Genomic DNA, 12,306 nt, shown 5'->3' with positions numbered 1-12,306 from the left:
AAAGAAATCAAAAAACATGCAAAACACAAAATAAGTAAAATTATCTTATTAGCAGTTTATGTGATCTTTTCTACAGAAAATACTCAAGACTGAACAAAAAAATCCTGTTAGAATTAATCAACTAGTTCAGTATTGTTGCAATACGTAAAACCAACGTCTAGAAAACAGTTGTGATGTTATGCACTAATAATGAAATATCTGAAAAAAATGAAGCATTAAACCCACCTGCAACAGCGTGAAAATCGATGAAATACTCAGGCATAAATTTAATCAAGGAGGTGAGAGATCAGTATCCTGAAGCCTCCAGAGCTCTGAGAAAAGAAACTGAAGAAGACAAACAAATGCACAGATATCCCATGTTCTTGCACTGGGAGAATGAATACTGTTAAAAAGCCCATACTGCCCACAGCCATCCATAGATTCAGGGAAATCCTTGTCAAAATTCCTATCACATTCTTCTTTTCATTTACAAAAATAGAAAGAACGATTTTAAATTTAGTATGGAACCACTAAAGATCTCAAAGAGCTAGGGCAATGTAGAGAAAGAAGGAGAAAGCTGATCAGTCTTCCAGTACAGGAAACCACAGGTCAGCACAAAGCCCAGGGGGAGGGGGGCAGCTGAGGACAGTGTGGCACCCCCCCCAACGGCCAGCTCTCCCCGCAGGACCCATGGGACACACAGTAGGGGTTTAATGCTGAAATCCAGGCCCAGAGGTCAGCTGGGGGAGTGAAGGCAGAGGGGCTGGCGCCCAGGCTTTAACTGAGAGAGTAAAAGAGGAAGTGCTGAGTAAGAAGACTGTGCACATTTTCATTTATGCTGAATTCATTCGATGGCAAGAAGTGGAGTTTGTGTTGTGGCTCCATGTTTCAGAAGTCTTTGACGATTTATGTTCTAACTCATGACAGTTCTAAGAAAATTCCTCAGTTAGAACGATTGGAAAGTGTTATTTTAGCTAAGCTCTTTCCTTTGCTTGGTCTCACTCCCTCCTGCTCAGTACAAGAGCAACGTGTTATGCTCTATCAGCATCATCCCTAGGGGAGGATGTGTTTATGTCATTTTCCACATTAATACATCTTCCGAATGCATCCAGTATTGTAAAATGGAATAAATGTTGAAACATTAGACTTTGCATAGCACATTCACTCTGAAGTCATTTGATGGCGGGAAACGAAGCTGTCGTTGTTTCATGTGTCTGAACTCATTGATAATATAAATTTGCTCCATCATTTGCCAGTTTAGTCAGGAACAGGAGGAGATAATTTTTTCTAGACTACTCTATGCAAGTTGACATTTCCAAGGGTTAAGATGAGGCATTCCTTTTGTCCTCTATTATGCATTTTGTAATTGTCATGACGGGGTAGTGGGTGCCTTTTTAAATTTGTTTTGGGAATGCCAAATATAATTGTAATTTAAGCCACAGTATTGATTATAGCAATGCAGTTTTGCCAACGGGTGAATTTTTGCAGCTTATTAAGTTAATTCCAAATCTACAATGTAAAGGACAAAAAAAATGACCCTACCATTTTATATTGTATTGCATAATACTTTTAATAAATATATTTCCAAGTTGTTCAAGTTGTAGACTCTTATGGTATTTTTCCCCTGGCTTGGTGTATTCAGCTTTATTCCTGTACTGTTTTTCAACATTTTTCCTCTTTCTCCTTTATCTCCTCCTCCACCCCTCTCATCATCATCATCCTTCTCCTTCTTCCTCTTCTTCTCCTGGCTATACTTCAGGGGTCCCTCTCTCCTATGCCCATATTTATAAATGTCTTCCTAAGGACATCCTCAGATTTGTATTATCAGCAACGTTGGCCTCCCTGCCCCATGACAATGATTGAGTTAGCTTCTTGGTTGAACCACAGGGGTGCTGTGGGTTCTTTGTCCTGTAACCCTGAGGATCGGTATCTTTTTTGGTGATGGAGGCCTAGTCAGCATCAGAAGCAAAGGCATTTTGACGAGTCCTTGTGCTGTCTCCCTGTAAGAGTGTGGACCTCAGCAAACCAGGCCTTCCAGTAGAGATTGCTCTTCAAATAGAGGCTGATCTCCCTGCACACAAGGGACCACCCCATGGTCTGTCCAGGCACAGGATAGTCCTCTCTTGAGCATCCTATAGAATAGGGAACAACATTTCAGTGAGACATAGCCAGTAATCACATGGTAAGAGTTGCTTCCCTGAGCCCTGGGTCACCACATTCAATCACTGAGGAGAGAAACGTGGCTCTTTCTAACACACACAGATAGCCCTTCACAGAGCCACATGGCCAAGATTCTCTGTAAAGAGGATTCCAAGCCTGTAGTCCATCTTCCTGTCCCTCAGTGCTAACTAGTTATTGAGACTCCCAATCAGGTCAGCTATAAATCCATCCCAGAGGCTATGTAGGACCATACAAGGCCACACAGCCCAGCACAGCCCGAGGCACAAGCCAGCCAGTAATCAGCAGCTCAAACTACATGCTTCCTATGAGGTTAGAGAACCAGAGCACACTCTCAAGAAAGAAAAGTTCGAAACCCTGTGTCCTGGTCATTGCATCAGCAACCTGCTAACAGCACCCTTCATTGTGGCCCCTGCAAGTCTGGAAGGCTCTGATGTCAAGTGTGCTGGTGTCCTGGGCACAGACACACATATGTACACACATACAAGGACACAAACACATGCACGCACACACACACACAGATATGTGCACACAGATACACATTCATGCACATGCATATGTACAGCATAATGTCTTCAAGGTTCATCCATGCTGTACCATGCGATGAGATTTCCTTTTTTAATATTGTATAATATTTCATGATATGTTGGTCCCCCATTTTGATTACCCCTTAATTCATCAATGGACATTTAGGTTGCTTATACCAATTGTCTACTGTGAATAAGGCTCTATGAATATGAGTGTCCAAATATCTTTTTGAGATCCTGTTTTCAATTTCCTTGGAACTACATCCAGTAATGGGGTGGCTGGATCATGTGGTAGTTCTATGTTCAACTTTTGAGGAAACCACATACAGTTTTCCACAGCAGCTGTCATTTTACATTCCCACCAACAGTGCACAAGGGTTCCAATTTCTCCTTGCACACACTACTTATCGGCCATCCCGTTGGGTGTGAGGCGACATCTCATTGTGCTTATGACTTGCATTTCTTTGCTGATTAGTGGTCATTACCATCTCTTCAATCCTGGTTGGCGATTTGTATATCAGCTTTGGATAAAGGTGTATTCTGTTTCTTCAAAAACTTTGTAGTTGAGCTATTTGGGTTTTTTTGTTGTTCGGTTGTAGGAATTCTTCACATCTTCTAGATATTAACACAGCAGCAGCACATGGTTTGCAAATATTTCTTCCCATTATGCAGGTTCCCTTTTCACTTTGTTGATTATGTCCTTTCAAGCCCATAAGATTTTGAGCTTGATTTAGCTCTATTTCTCTATTTTTACCTTTGTTGCCTGTGCTTTTGGTGTCATATCCAAGAAATTTTTGCCAAATCCAATGTCATGAAGCTCTTACCCCATGTTTTCTTCTAGGGTTTTTATAGTTTTAAGTCTTACATGTAGGCCTTGAACATTTTGTGTTAAGTTTTCTATACGGTGTAAGATAGGGTTCAACTTCGTTTTTTCACATGTGGACTTCCAGTGATCACTGGAACAGACTGTCCTTTCTCCCTCAAGTGTCAATCAATGCAGGAAAACCATTTGATGAAATTCAACATATTATTGTTTAATTTACTCCACTAATATCACTGAAAGCCAGGAGTGATATGGCACATTCAAGGTTCTGTTCATGAAATTATATCTAGGAAAGGGGCTTTCAGAGACAACCAGATCTAAACCAGTCAATGTAAAGGTGAGATCACTGGGCTGAGAGAGAGTTTATCTGCCCATTCCCCCAGGTGTGACATCTCAGGGCAGGAGCAGAGCAGGTGTTATATGTGCAAAGAGGTGAGTCACAGATCAGGGCTCACATAGGTCCTTTCTGGTTCCCAGGAGAGATAATACCACTAATAAGGCTGATGACAACATTTAACACCACCGGCACCCTACTAGAAAGTTCACGATAAAGTTACTTGTGATCCCCAATTTATATCCTTTCAGACTGAAATGCAGAAGGTGAGGACACCTCTTCTGTGTCACACAGTGAGGGGGAGAGCTGTGCTCTGCTCTCCACCACTACTTACTCGTATGACCTCAGCACAGTCCCAGGATTCAATGACACAGGGACTCAGGAAAGCAGCTCTCAGGTGGAGTTTTCAAGGGAACCTGCTTCCTGAGCCTGGAGCTTCCCTCTGACCACCAGGAGCTCACATCTTCTGTAAGCCAGTCACTGTGAAGGTGCATTTCTGAGAAGCATGAATAATCTTCCACCCAATCTGGTGGAAACTATGTTCACTGAATTCAAAATTCACTGGCATTGACACAACAGCAAGAAATAGATACTTCTAGAATGTGTGAGTTTGCCCACTAAGACCAGGTACTGTCCCAACATACAGACACTGAGGAGCTTCCCCTAGCTGTCTGTTTGTGGTCCTGAGTAGGGCTGGGAACTCCTCAATGTGCACCCCCAAGGACAGAGTCCTGAAACTTATGGTGTTCTTGCAGACGCTCATTGTGCACCGGAACAAAGCAGGATTAGGGCCCTACTGGCCATGTCAACGGTGTTAGAAAAGATCACCATCTACGCACATTATCTACCTTATCCCAAAATAAACTTCCTGGCTACTGTTATGAATAATTCTCCCTCCAGAGAAACCATTGAGTGTACTTAGGAGTGACATTGATTCAGGTGAAGGAATGTTCACCCCAGTTAACTGAGCTGACAAAGCTGTTGAGAATTATGATAAGCATTGGATAGTACACAGCTTTGTCTGATTTCAATGTGATAATTAAACTTAGCTGTTGTCCCAAATTGTGACTCTCCATTAAATAAGCATGCGATGGTACAGACGGGAAATGGATTGGAATGACTATCGGACAATTTAGATGACCTGGACGTGTGGTGCATATTTGATACATGAAGAAACATACATCTCTATGGGAGTAGAGGCACATTGACTCTCTGCCCGAAGCTGCCATCATCCTTGACCACATATCATTTCCTGACCAGCTCCCTCAGTACATCCCCTGGCCTGGAAGAAGAGGTTACTGGGCCTGGAGAGGGGGAGCCCAGGGCAGGAGCGAGTTCTCTGAGGGCAGGTCAGCATCTTCCTCTCAGGGGGAGCCCTAGAGACAAGGACATCTTGCAATTTCTTTCTCTTTTGTATAGCAAGATGTCTCCCTTATGCAAATCTCCACTTAGAACATAAGATGAAAACAAAGCACAAAGTCACTTAAATTCAGGGTCTTTCTCACCCTTGAAAATATTTTCAGGGAGTCATGAATCTCATCTGCAAGAACATGAATCACCTGTGGTTCTTCCTCTTTCTGGTGGCCGCTCCTACATGTGAGTGAATCAAGGACTCAGACATGAAGATATGGGGACACTGTGTCTGAGTACATGACTAACTGTGTTTCTCTCTGTCCCCAGGTGTCCTGTCCCAGGTGCAACTGAAGGAGTCAGGACCTGGCCTGGTGAAGCCCTCGCAGACCCTGTCCCTCACCTGCACTGTCTCTAGATTCCCTTTAACCAACCATCATGTACACTGGACCCACCAGGCTCCAGGAAAAGGGCTGGAGTGACTTGGTGATTCAAGGAGTGGTGAAAGCACATACTACAACTTAACTCTGAAGTCCCAACTCAGCATCACCAGTGATACTTCCAAAAGCCAAATTTATTTAACGCTGAACAGGCTGAGAGGCGATGACATGGCCATGTACTACTGTGCCAGAGACACAGTGAGGGGAGGTCAGCATGAGCCCAGACACAAACCTTCTGCAGGGGGGCAGGAGGGGCTGGGGTGCAGGGGGCTCAGGACACCAGGGGGCGCTCAGGACCCACGGAGTGCAGGGCTGAGCCCAGGAGCAGGTGCAGGGAGAGGCTGGGCGGGGTTTCTAGTTGGAATCTGTGGTTTCCTCTCCTGCACAGGAACTGGACCAGAGACCGTCTCCTAGGTCCTCTTGTATCTGTGCTGTGCTTTATGTTGCATTCGGAAGATGACATTATCTTTACTAAGGAATTAAAGTGGGCATTTCCCCCAACCATTTTTGCCCTCAAAGGAACTACCTAGAACACTAAGGTAACCACAGTTTTCAATTTGAGTCTGAAGTCTTGAGACTTGATGAGTGTTCTGAGAAGGCCTAGAGGATTTTAAATCACAGGTAAACTGTTCTTCATGTCTGTTGTTGTACAGGAGGAAGGAGGAGCCCCACCCTCCAGCATCGTTACCACTGCACAAATAGGTTGACAATCGTGCAATATGCACTGGGATACACTGTTAATGCCAGCATGCCCTGATATCAGATAGACAATGATCCTCATTATTCACGGAATTCAAATATGCAAGTTCATCTCCTTACTAAAATTTATCTGCTCCCCAAAATGAAAACTGTCATTGCTTTCTCAGTTATTCATGGAAACGTACAGTGCAGCCAATATTTTGAGATACGCAACACATGCACATTCCCAGCTGAGGTCACACAAGGTAGTTCTCTGCCTTTTTGTTTCAGCTCCATCATGTAAACAAGTTTCTTTTGATGTCAGCTTAGGGCCATGTCTTTCACATTTTGGTGTCTGTGGTTGGCAGGTTCCCTGTCTACACGGCCCCTCATTCGCAGTGCTGAGGGGCTGGCCTGTGTTCGTATGCTCAAAAAGCCTGTGAAATATCTTAAGGAGAAAATATATATGGTAGAAAAGCTCCATTCAGGAAGGAGTTATCCTGCCTTTGACGGTGGGCTCTGTGCTAACGTATCAAATAGTAATTACCTCCAAGTAAGATGAAGACAAAACTCACTGCGTATTTGAGGCAGCCCTGGAGACTTGGCTCAATGCCGACACAGCACGGACAAGCGGAGATTTATGACCAAGGAGCAGGGAGGGGTGAGCGATGAAAAATCACCAAGAGGAGATGTCAGATCTGGGGTTCTGGCCAGACCGACTCCACAGGGTTCTTGCTGAAGGGAGGCCACATCGTCCGATTTCACCCGGGATAGCACGGTGATGAATTTGATCAATGTGAGAGTGAGCACGTGACAGGGGTGGGTATCCTCATTAATCTGATCAGCAGGGTCCTAGATAAAACAAAGTCATGAAGGTGGACACAGAGCCCAGATTTGAGAGCTAGCTGAGAAGAGCATTTTGAGGAGCCCAACTAAAGTATGGTCAAGGAGTCTGCCACCTTGTTAGAAGAGGAATAGGAAAAGCACAGAGACACGAGGGATCCACACGCATATAGAGAAGAGTCCATCTTAGGACTCAGTGACAAGCTGTCCATCTCAAGTGACAGAGAAAGGTCTTAATATAAAGAAAAAATCTGATGGCATCTTGATCTTGGACTTCCAGACTCCAGATCTGTGAGAAGTAAATTTCTGTTGTTTAAACCACCCAGGCTGTAAGTTTGTAGCAGGAACCCTAGCAAACTAATACACAAATGATATGGAAGCAGAGTAGACGTTTATGGAGATTAAAGTATTAATTTTGATAATAGTTCAGAATAAAATCTACCATCTAAAGTACAGAGAGACAGGAAAATAATTAGAACAAAAAATGTGGGGTAAATAAAATATGGAGAGAAGAAGTCATTTATTTTTCAGTCGTGGAAGTAAAAGAGAGAGATATCACTGAGGGCACACACTGAAGACCTGAAATTTCTGATTTTTTAAATAGAAATATACCAAGTACTAGATTCAAAGCACACCACACCACTTTTAAAAACCTAATAGAAAATCACATCCCTTTTGGGAACCAAGTCGTTATCAGGAACACACAGATGCTTTACCTTCACAGAGACACGGCAGAGCTGAGGCTGACTGCTCAGGATACATCAGAAAGGAAGTCATAGTCAACGGAATGGAACCCATCCAAGGCACATGGACATGGAGGCATTTCCAAGGGTCCTTCACAGAAATATAAAAGACAGAAGCAAAGCCATCAGAATCACCTTTGTCAGAACTGTAGAGAGCAGTCAAATACTTACACTAACCAAGAAAACAGTTAATGAAGAAAAACATCACTTAAACGTGGTAGGGAATGTGTATCTGTGCATTTCCACTCATATAAAAGGTCCAGAATAGATGATCCACAGAGACAGAGAGGGGAGGTGTTGGAGAGGGGCAGGGCTGGGGGAGGTGGGGAGTAACTAGTAAACCCTTGAGGAGTGTGGTGTGTCCTTGTGGGGTGACGACAATGTTTGGTCTTAGTGGTGACGGTTGCACACTAGTGTGAATGCACTTAATACCACTCAGCGCTCACCTTAATGGGGTTAATTTTATGTCATGTGAATTGTACCTTTATATTGTTTTTAAAAAACAATTGTTTTTTCAAAGGAATCACAAAAAACAAATTTATGATCTATAGGCAGCAAAATACCTTTCAAAGTATACTGACTTCCTCACTCATTTTAATTTCAGCTTTAATTTCATGTGCTGTTGACTCATCTATCGCCTTTTCATTGCTAATTTGAGAAATCATATTTCTTATATCTAGAATGACCATTCGATCCCTCTTATCCAATTTAATTATTGCTTTACATGACCAAGGTAATTTATCCACATTTTTAAATATTTTCTTGAGCATATTTAACATATTTGCAGTAAAATCTTTGTCTTCTCCATATTGGAATCACCTTACGCCTCTTCTTATCCATCTTTTCCTTGGATTTTATTCACTTATCACTGTTTCTTCAGACATCTAGTCATGCTTGATTGAATGCTGGTCACTGTGTAGTCAGAGGAATGGAAGGCCCAGTAGTAAAATCTTCCCTCTAAAATGAACTCAGTTAAAATTGTATTTAAAATAACTTCATCTGAAATTAAAATAAATTTATAATTACACCTCAAACAATAATTTCTAGAAAAGATACAGTCAAAGGATAAACCACTAATACTTTTTAAATATAATCTTCACTAGTAAAAGCATGACAATGAGAAGACGGAAGGACCTGAAGGGCTGTCTCGGCATGGAGACCTTCCTCTCAGCCCTCAGAATGCGCTGGTCAACGGAAACACACAAAAAATAGCAAGGACAGTCCCACAATTATCTTTAAGTTTAGTTTGAATTATTAAAATATACCAATGTATTTTAGCTCATGAGATTGAATTAGAAGGTATATTTGTTAATCTAGATAAACACAGAAAAATCTACATGAACTCAATTGTTAATGACAGTGTAACATCACAGCAAATTAAAATAGAATATAAATTACATTATAAAACAACAATCAAAAACGTTCCTTTGATAGATGTTATAAACAGTAGTGCATTGCTGGGTCACATAAAGTAGGAACAGGAAATATGCAGAGACACTTCCTGTCACCATTCTCATACTGCACTGTTCTTGGGGCCCAGGCAGAACAGGAACTAAAGAGAATAAATTAAAGTACCACGATTGGAAAGAAAATGCCACCCATTGCTCAGAGATGGCAGGGTGACTAAACCTTACTCCACCTCAGAGCCTCTGACACATTCTTTAGAATTAATAGGAGGACAGAGAGTGATTGTGGATAAATTAGTGTCCAAATTCTATTGCATTGGTATAATTTCAAAATCAACAATATAAAAATGTGCTAAAATTATAAGGAAATTTTCATCACCAAGTAAAACGCAAATTTTATATTTCACTATATTTATAATAAAAATGCCAACACAGTGGGTTGGAGTTTTGAAAGCTGATCTTGTGACTAGTGAGAGAGCGCACAGCACAGGTTTAACAAGCAAGTCCAGAGTTAGAACAAGAGAAAGTTGAGGTCTGCAGGGAGCCAAGGAGGAGCCCCAGGAGGCTGGGACGAGAGGAGGAGTGTAGAGATGGCCCAGCTCTAGTTGTTAGTGTATGGATGTACCTTCATTGAGTTCCCACATGAAACATTGAGAGAGAACATGAGTCCTGCTGGGCTTACTGTCCCAACCACCTCCCCCCTGACACTTCCTCTGACTGATCTCTCCTCTTACGGAAGACACACCTGGTTCGTGCATACAGAGGCTCTGTCCGCCATGGATCTCAGCCAGCAGCCTCCTCCCAGGAGGGTCCCACAAAGAGGGACCAATCATGACCCTTCCCATCTTTATACAGAAACTTGCTCCCCAGATTCCAAAAGTGCTTCAGATCCTGGAGAAAACACAGTGACTCTGCTACCTAGAGTCAGGGTTCTCATCTTCCTGGATAGAGTTCTCTGGCATTCAAGAGTTTTGTCCAAAAAAAACATGAAATCCTTCTAGTCATTCCTCCTCTTGATAACTTATCTCAGCTGTGAGCATCCCCTGGGTCTTAGGAAAGTGAAGTTATGGGGATAATATCTGTGAAGTTGGCATCCCATCGTTTTTCCTCTCCCCAAGTATCCTGTGCCAGGCGCTGGTGTAGGAGTCAGGCCCAGGACACGTGAAGCCCTCAGAGACACGCTCCCTCACCTGCTCTGTCTCTACATTCTCCATCACAAACTGCAGTTACTGCTGGGACTGAATCCACCAGCGCCTAGGAAAAGGACTGGATTGGATAGCGTGTTTTGGTTCTGTAGGCAGCACGGTATATAACCTGCATCTCCAAAGATGACTCTCCCTCTCCAGAGACACATCCAAGAACCAGTTCTCTCTGCAGTTGAGCTCCGTGAAGGCTGAGCACACGGCCCTGTATTACTGTGCAAGAGACCCAGTGAGGAGAAGGCAGTGTGAGCCCAGGTGCAAACTTCCCCACAGGAGACAGGAGGGCCGAGGCTGAGGGGCCTCTCAGGACCCACTGAGCTCCTGTTCCAGCAGAGGAGAGGGGTTGAGGGCTGTGTTCCTGTCAAGGGTTTTATCTCCAAGTCCTGCAAATCTCTTCCTGACATACAAAGAGTAGTTTTCTAATAGCTGCAAATACACAGCAGTGACTTATCTTTTTAGAGTCAATGGTTATTAAAAGTAATACTCAAAATTGCCAAGGACCAGGCATTTGGATCAAATAACTTATGCTGTCTTGACAATGCCACTATGCATTTAGAGTTATAATGATTTCCATTCATAGATGAGCAAATTAACCTTAAATAAGTGCATTTTTACTGATCTCAGATATTCTGACTTTAATTTATTTGACTTAATACTCTATCATTTTATCTTTTTTATTATTTTCCCTGATGTCTAATTAGAGAGATCATATGTAAATGGGCCTTGTGGTTGTAGAAAGACCATAGCTTCTCCATCAGCTCCATGTCTCTGTTTCAAGGTTTCTCAGTATCTCCAAGTTCCAGTGAAAGAAAAAAATGTCTCCACACTTCAGTCCTTTAGGTCTTCTTAAAGGTCAAGAGATAAGGACACACTCAGGAGTGAGGGCTTTAATATCAACAGGTACCCAGAATCCACTCTCACAAGACTTGCAGCCTGTGGGCTCTTTTCCAGGTGCATATTTGTCTCCAGACGCTCATGCTCATCCACCCCCTCACTCCACCCAGCTGCTCACTGAGCTCAGCATCTCCAGGCTCAGGAAAGGGACACACAGGGGTGTGGGACTGAAGGAGGTGGAGGTGAGGTGAGGTGTCTTTCTCCTCAGTGTCTCATGATGAAGATGCAGTGGAATATTTCCACAGGGCAGTGACGTGGTGGAGATGCTGCAGGCTGGGTAAGGACAGATGATGAATTTGTACAGAATTGACAGATATTTTCAAATAAATGTGGAATATATTTTGGTGTACTGAAGGGCTGGAAGTTCTGATGCACTGATCGTTGGTATGTGACAGAGAGGAGGAAGAAGGTTTTCTTTTTTAGTTCTCTGTTCTGAGGAACATGGCATGTGGTCATCTAATTAAATACAGTGTGACTGACAATATAAACTTGCATTATACCCTTTCTGTGTTCACACACAAACATATTTAGTTATCGGCTCAGTTATGTATTCAGGATTGCACTTGTCCATAGGTAGTCAAAAGTGAGCAATTCTAAAAGTGCTATTGTGGATTTACGAAGGACTAAACATCTTCTTCCTTCCCCATTGTAAGATCACAGCCACTCCTACTGATATGGTCCATGGTCCCTGCCAGGAAGGTGGGTCTCTGCTTGCCTGCTAGTCTCTTAAATGAAAAGTCTAGGGGCTTGCCATGTGGTGTAGCAGTTAAGTGCACACGTCCCACATCAACGGCCCGGGGTTTACCGGTTCGGATCCTGGGTGTGGACATGGCACTGCTCATCAAGCCATGCTGTGGCAGGCGTCCCACATATAAAGTAGAAGAAAATGTGCTCGAATGTTAGCTCAGG

General features: G+C 43.0%; 1 gene segment (V, D, J or C); it reads left to right on the top strand.

Moving 5' to 3' along the window:
- Window positions 1-12,306, top strand: part of LOC106827306 (immunoglobulin heavy constant alpha-like) — a 678,397-nt gene that overhangs the window by 203,408 nt on the left and 462,683 nt on the right.

The sequence above is a fragment of the Equus asinus genome, chromosome 7 (genome assembly GCF_041296235.1).
Source record: "Equus asinus isolate D_3611 breed Donkey chromosome 7, EquAss-T2T_v2, whole genome shotgun sequence".
Classification (NCBI taxonomy): domain Eukaryota; kingdom Metazoa; phylum Chordata; class Mammalia; order Perissodactyla; family Equidae; genus Equus; species Equus asinus.
This window is presented reverse-complemented; position numbering and strand designations above follow the sequence as displayed.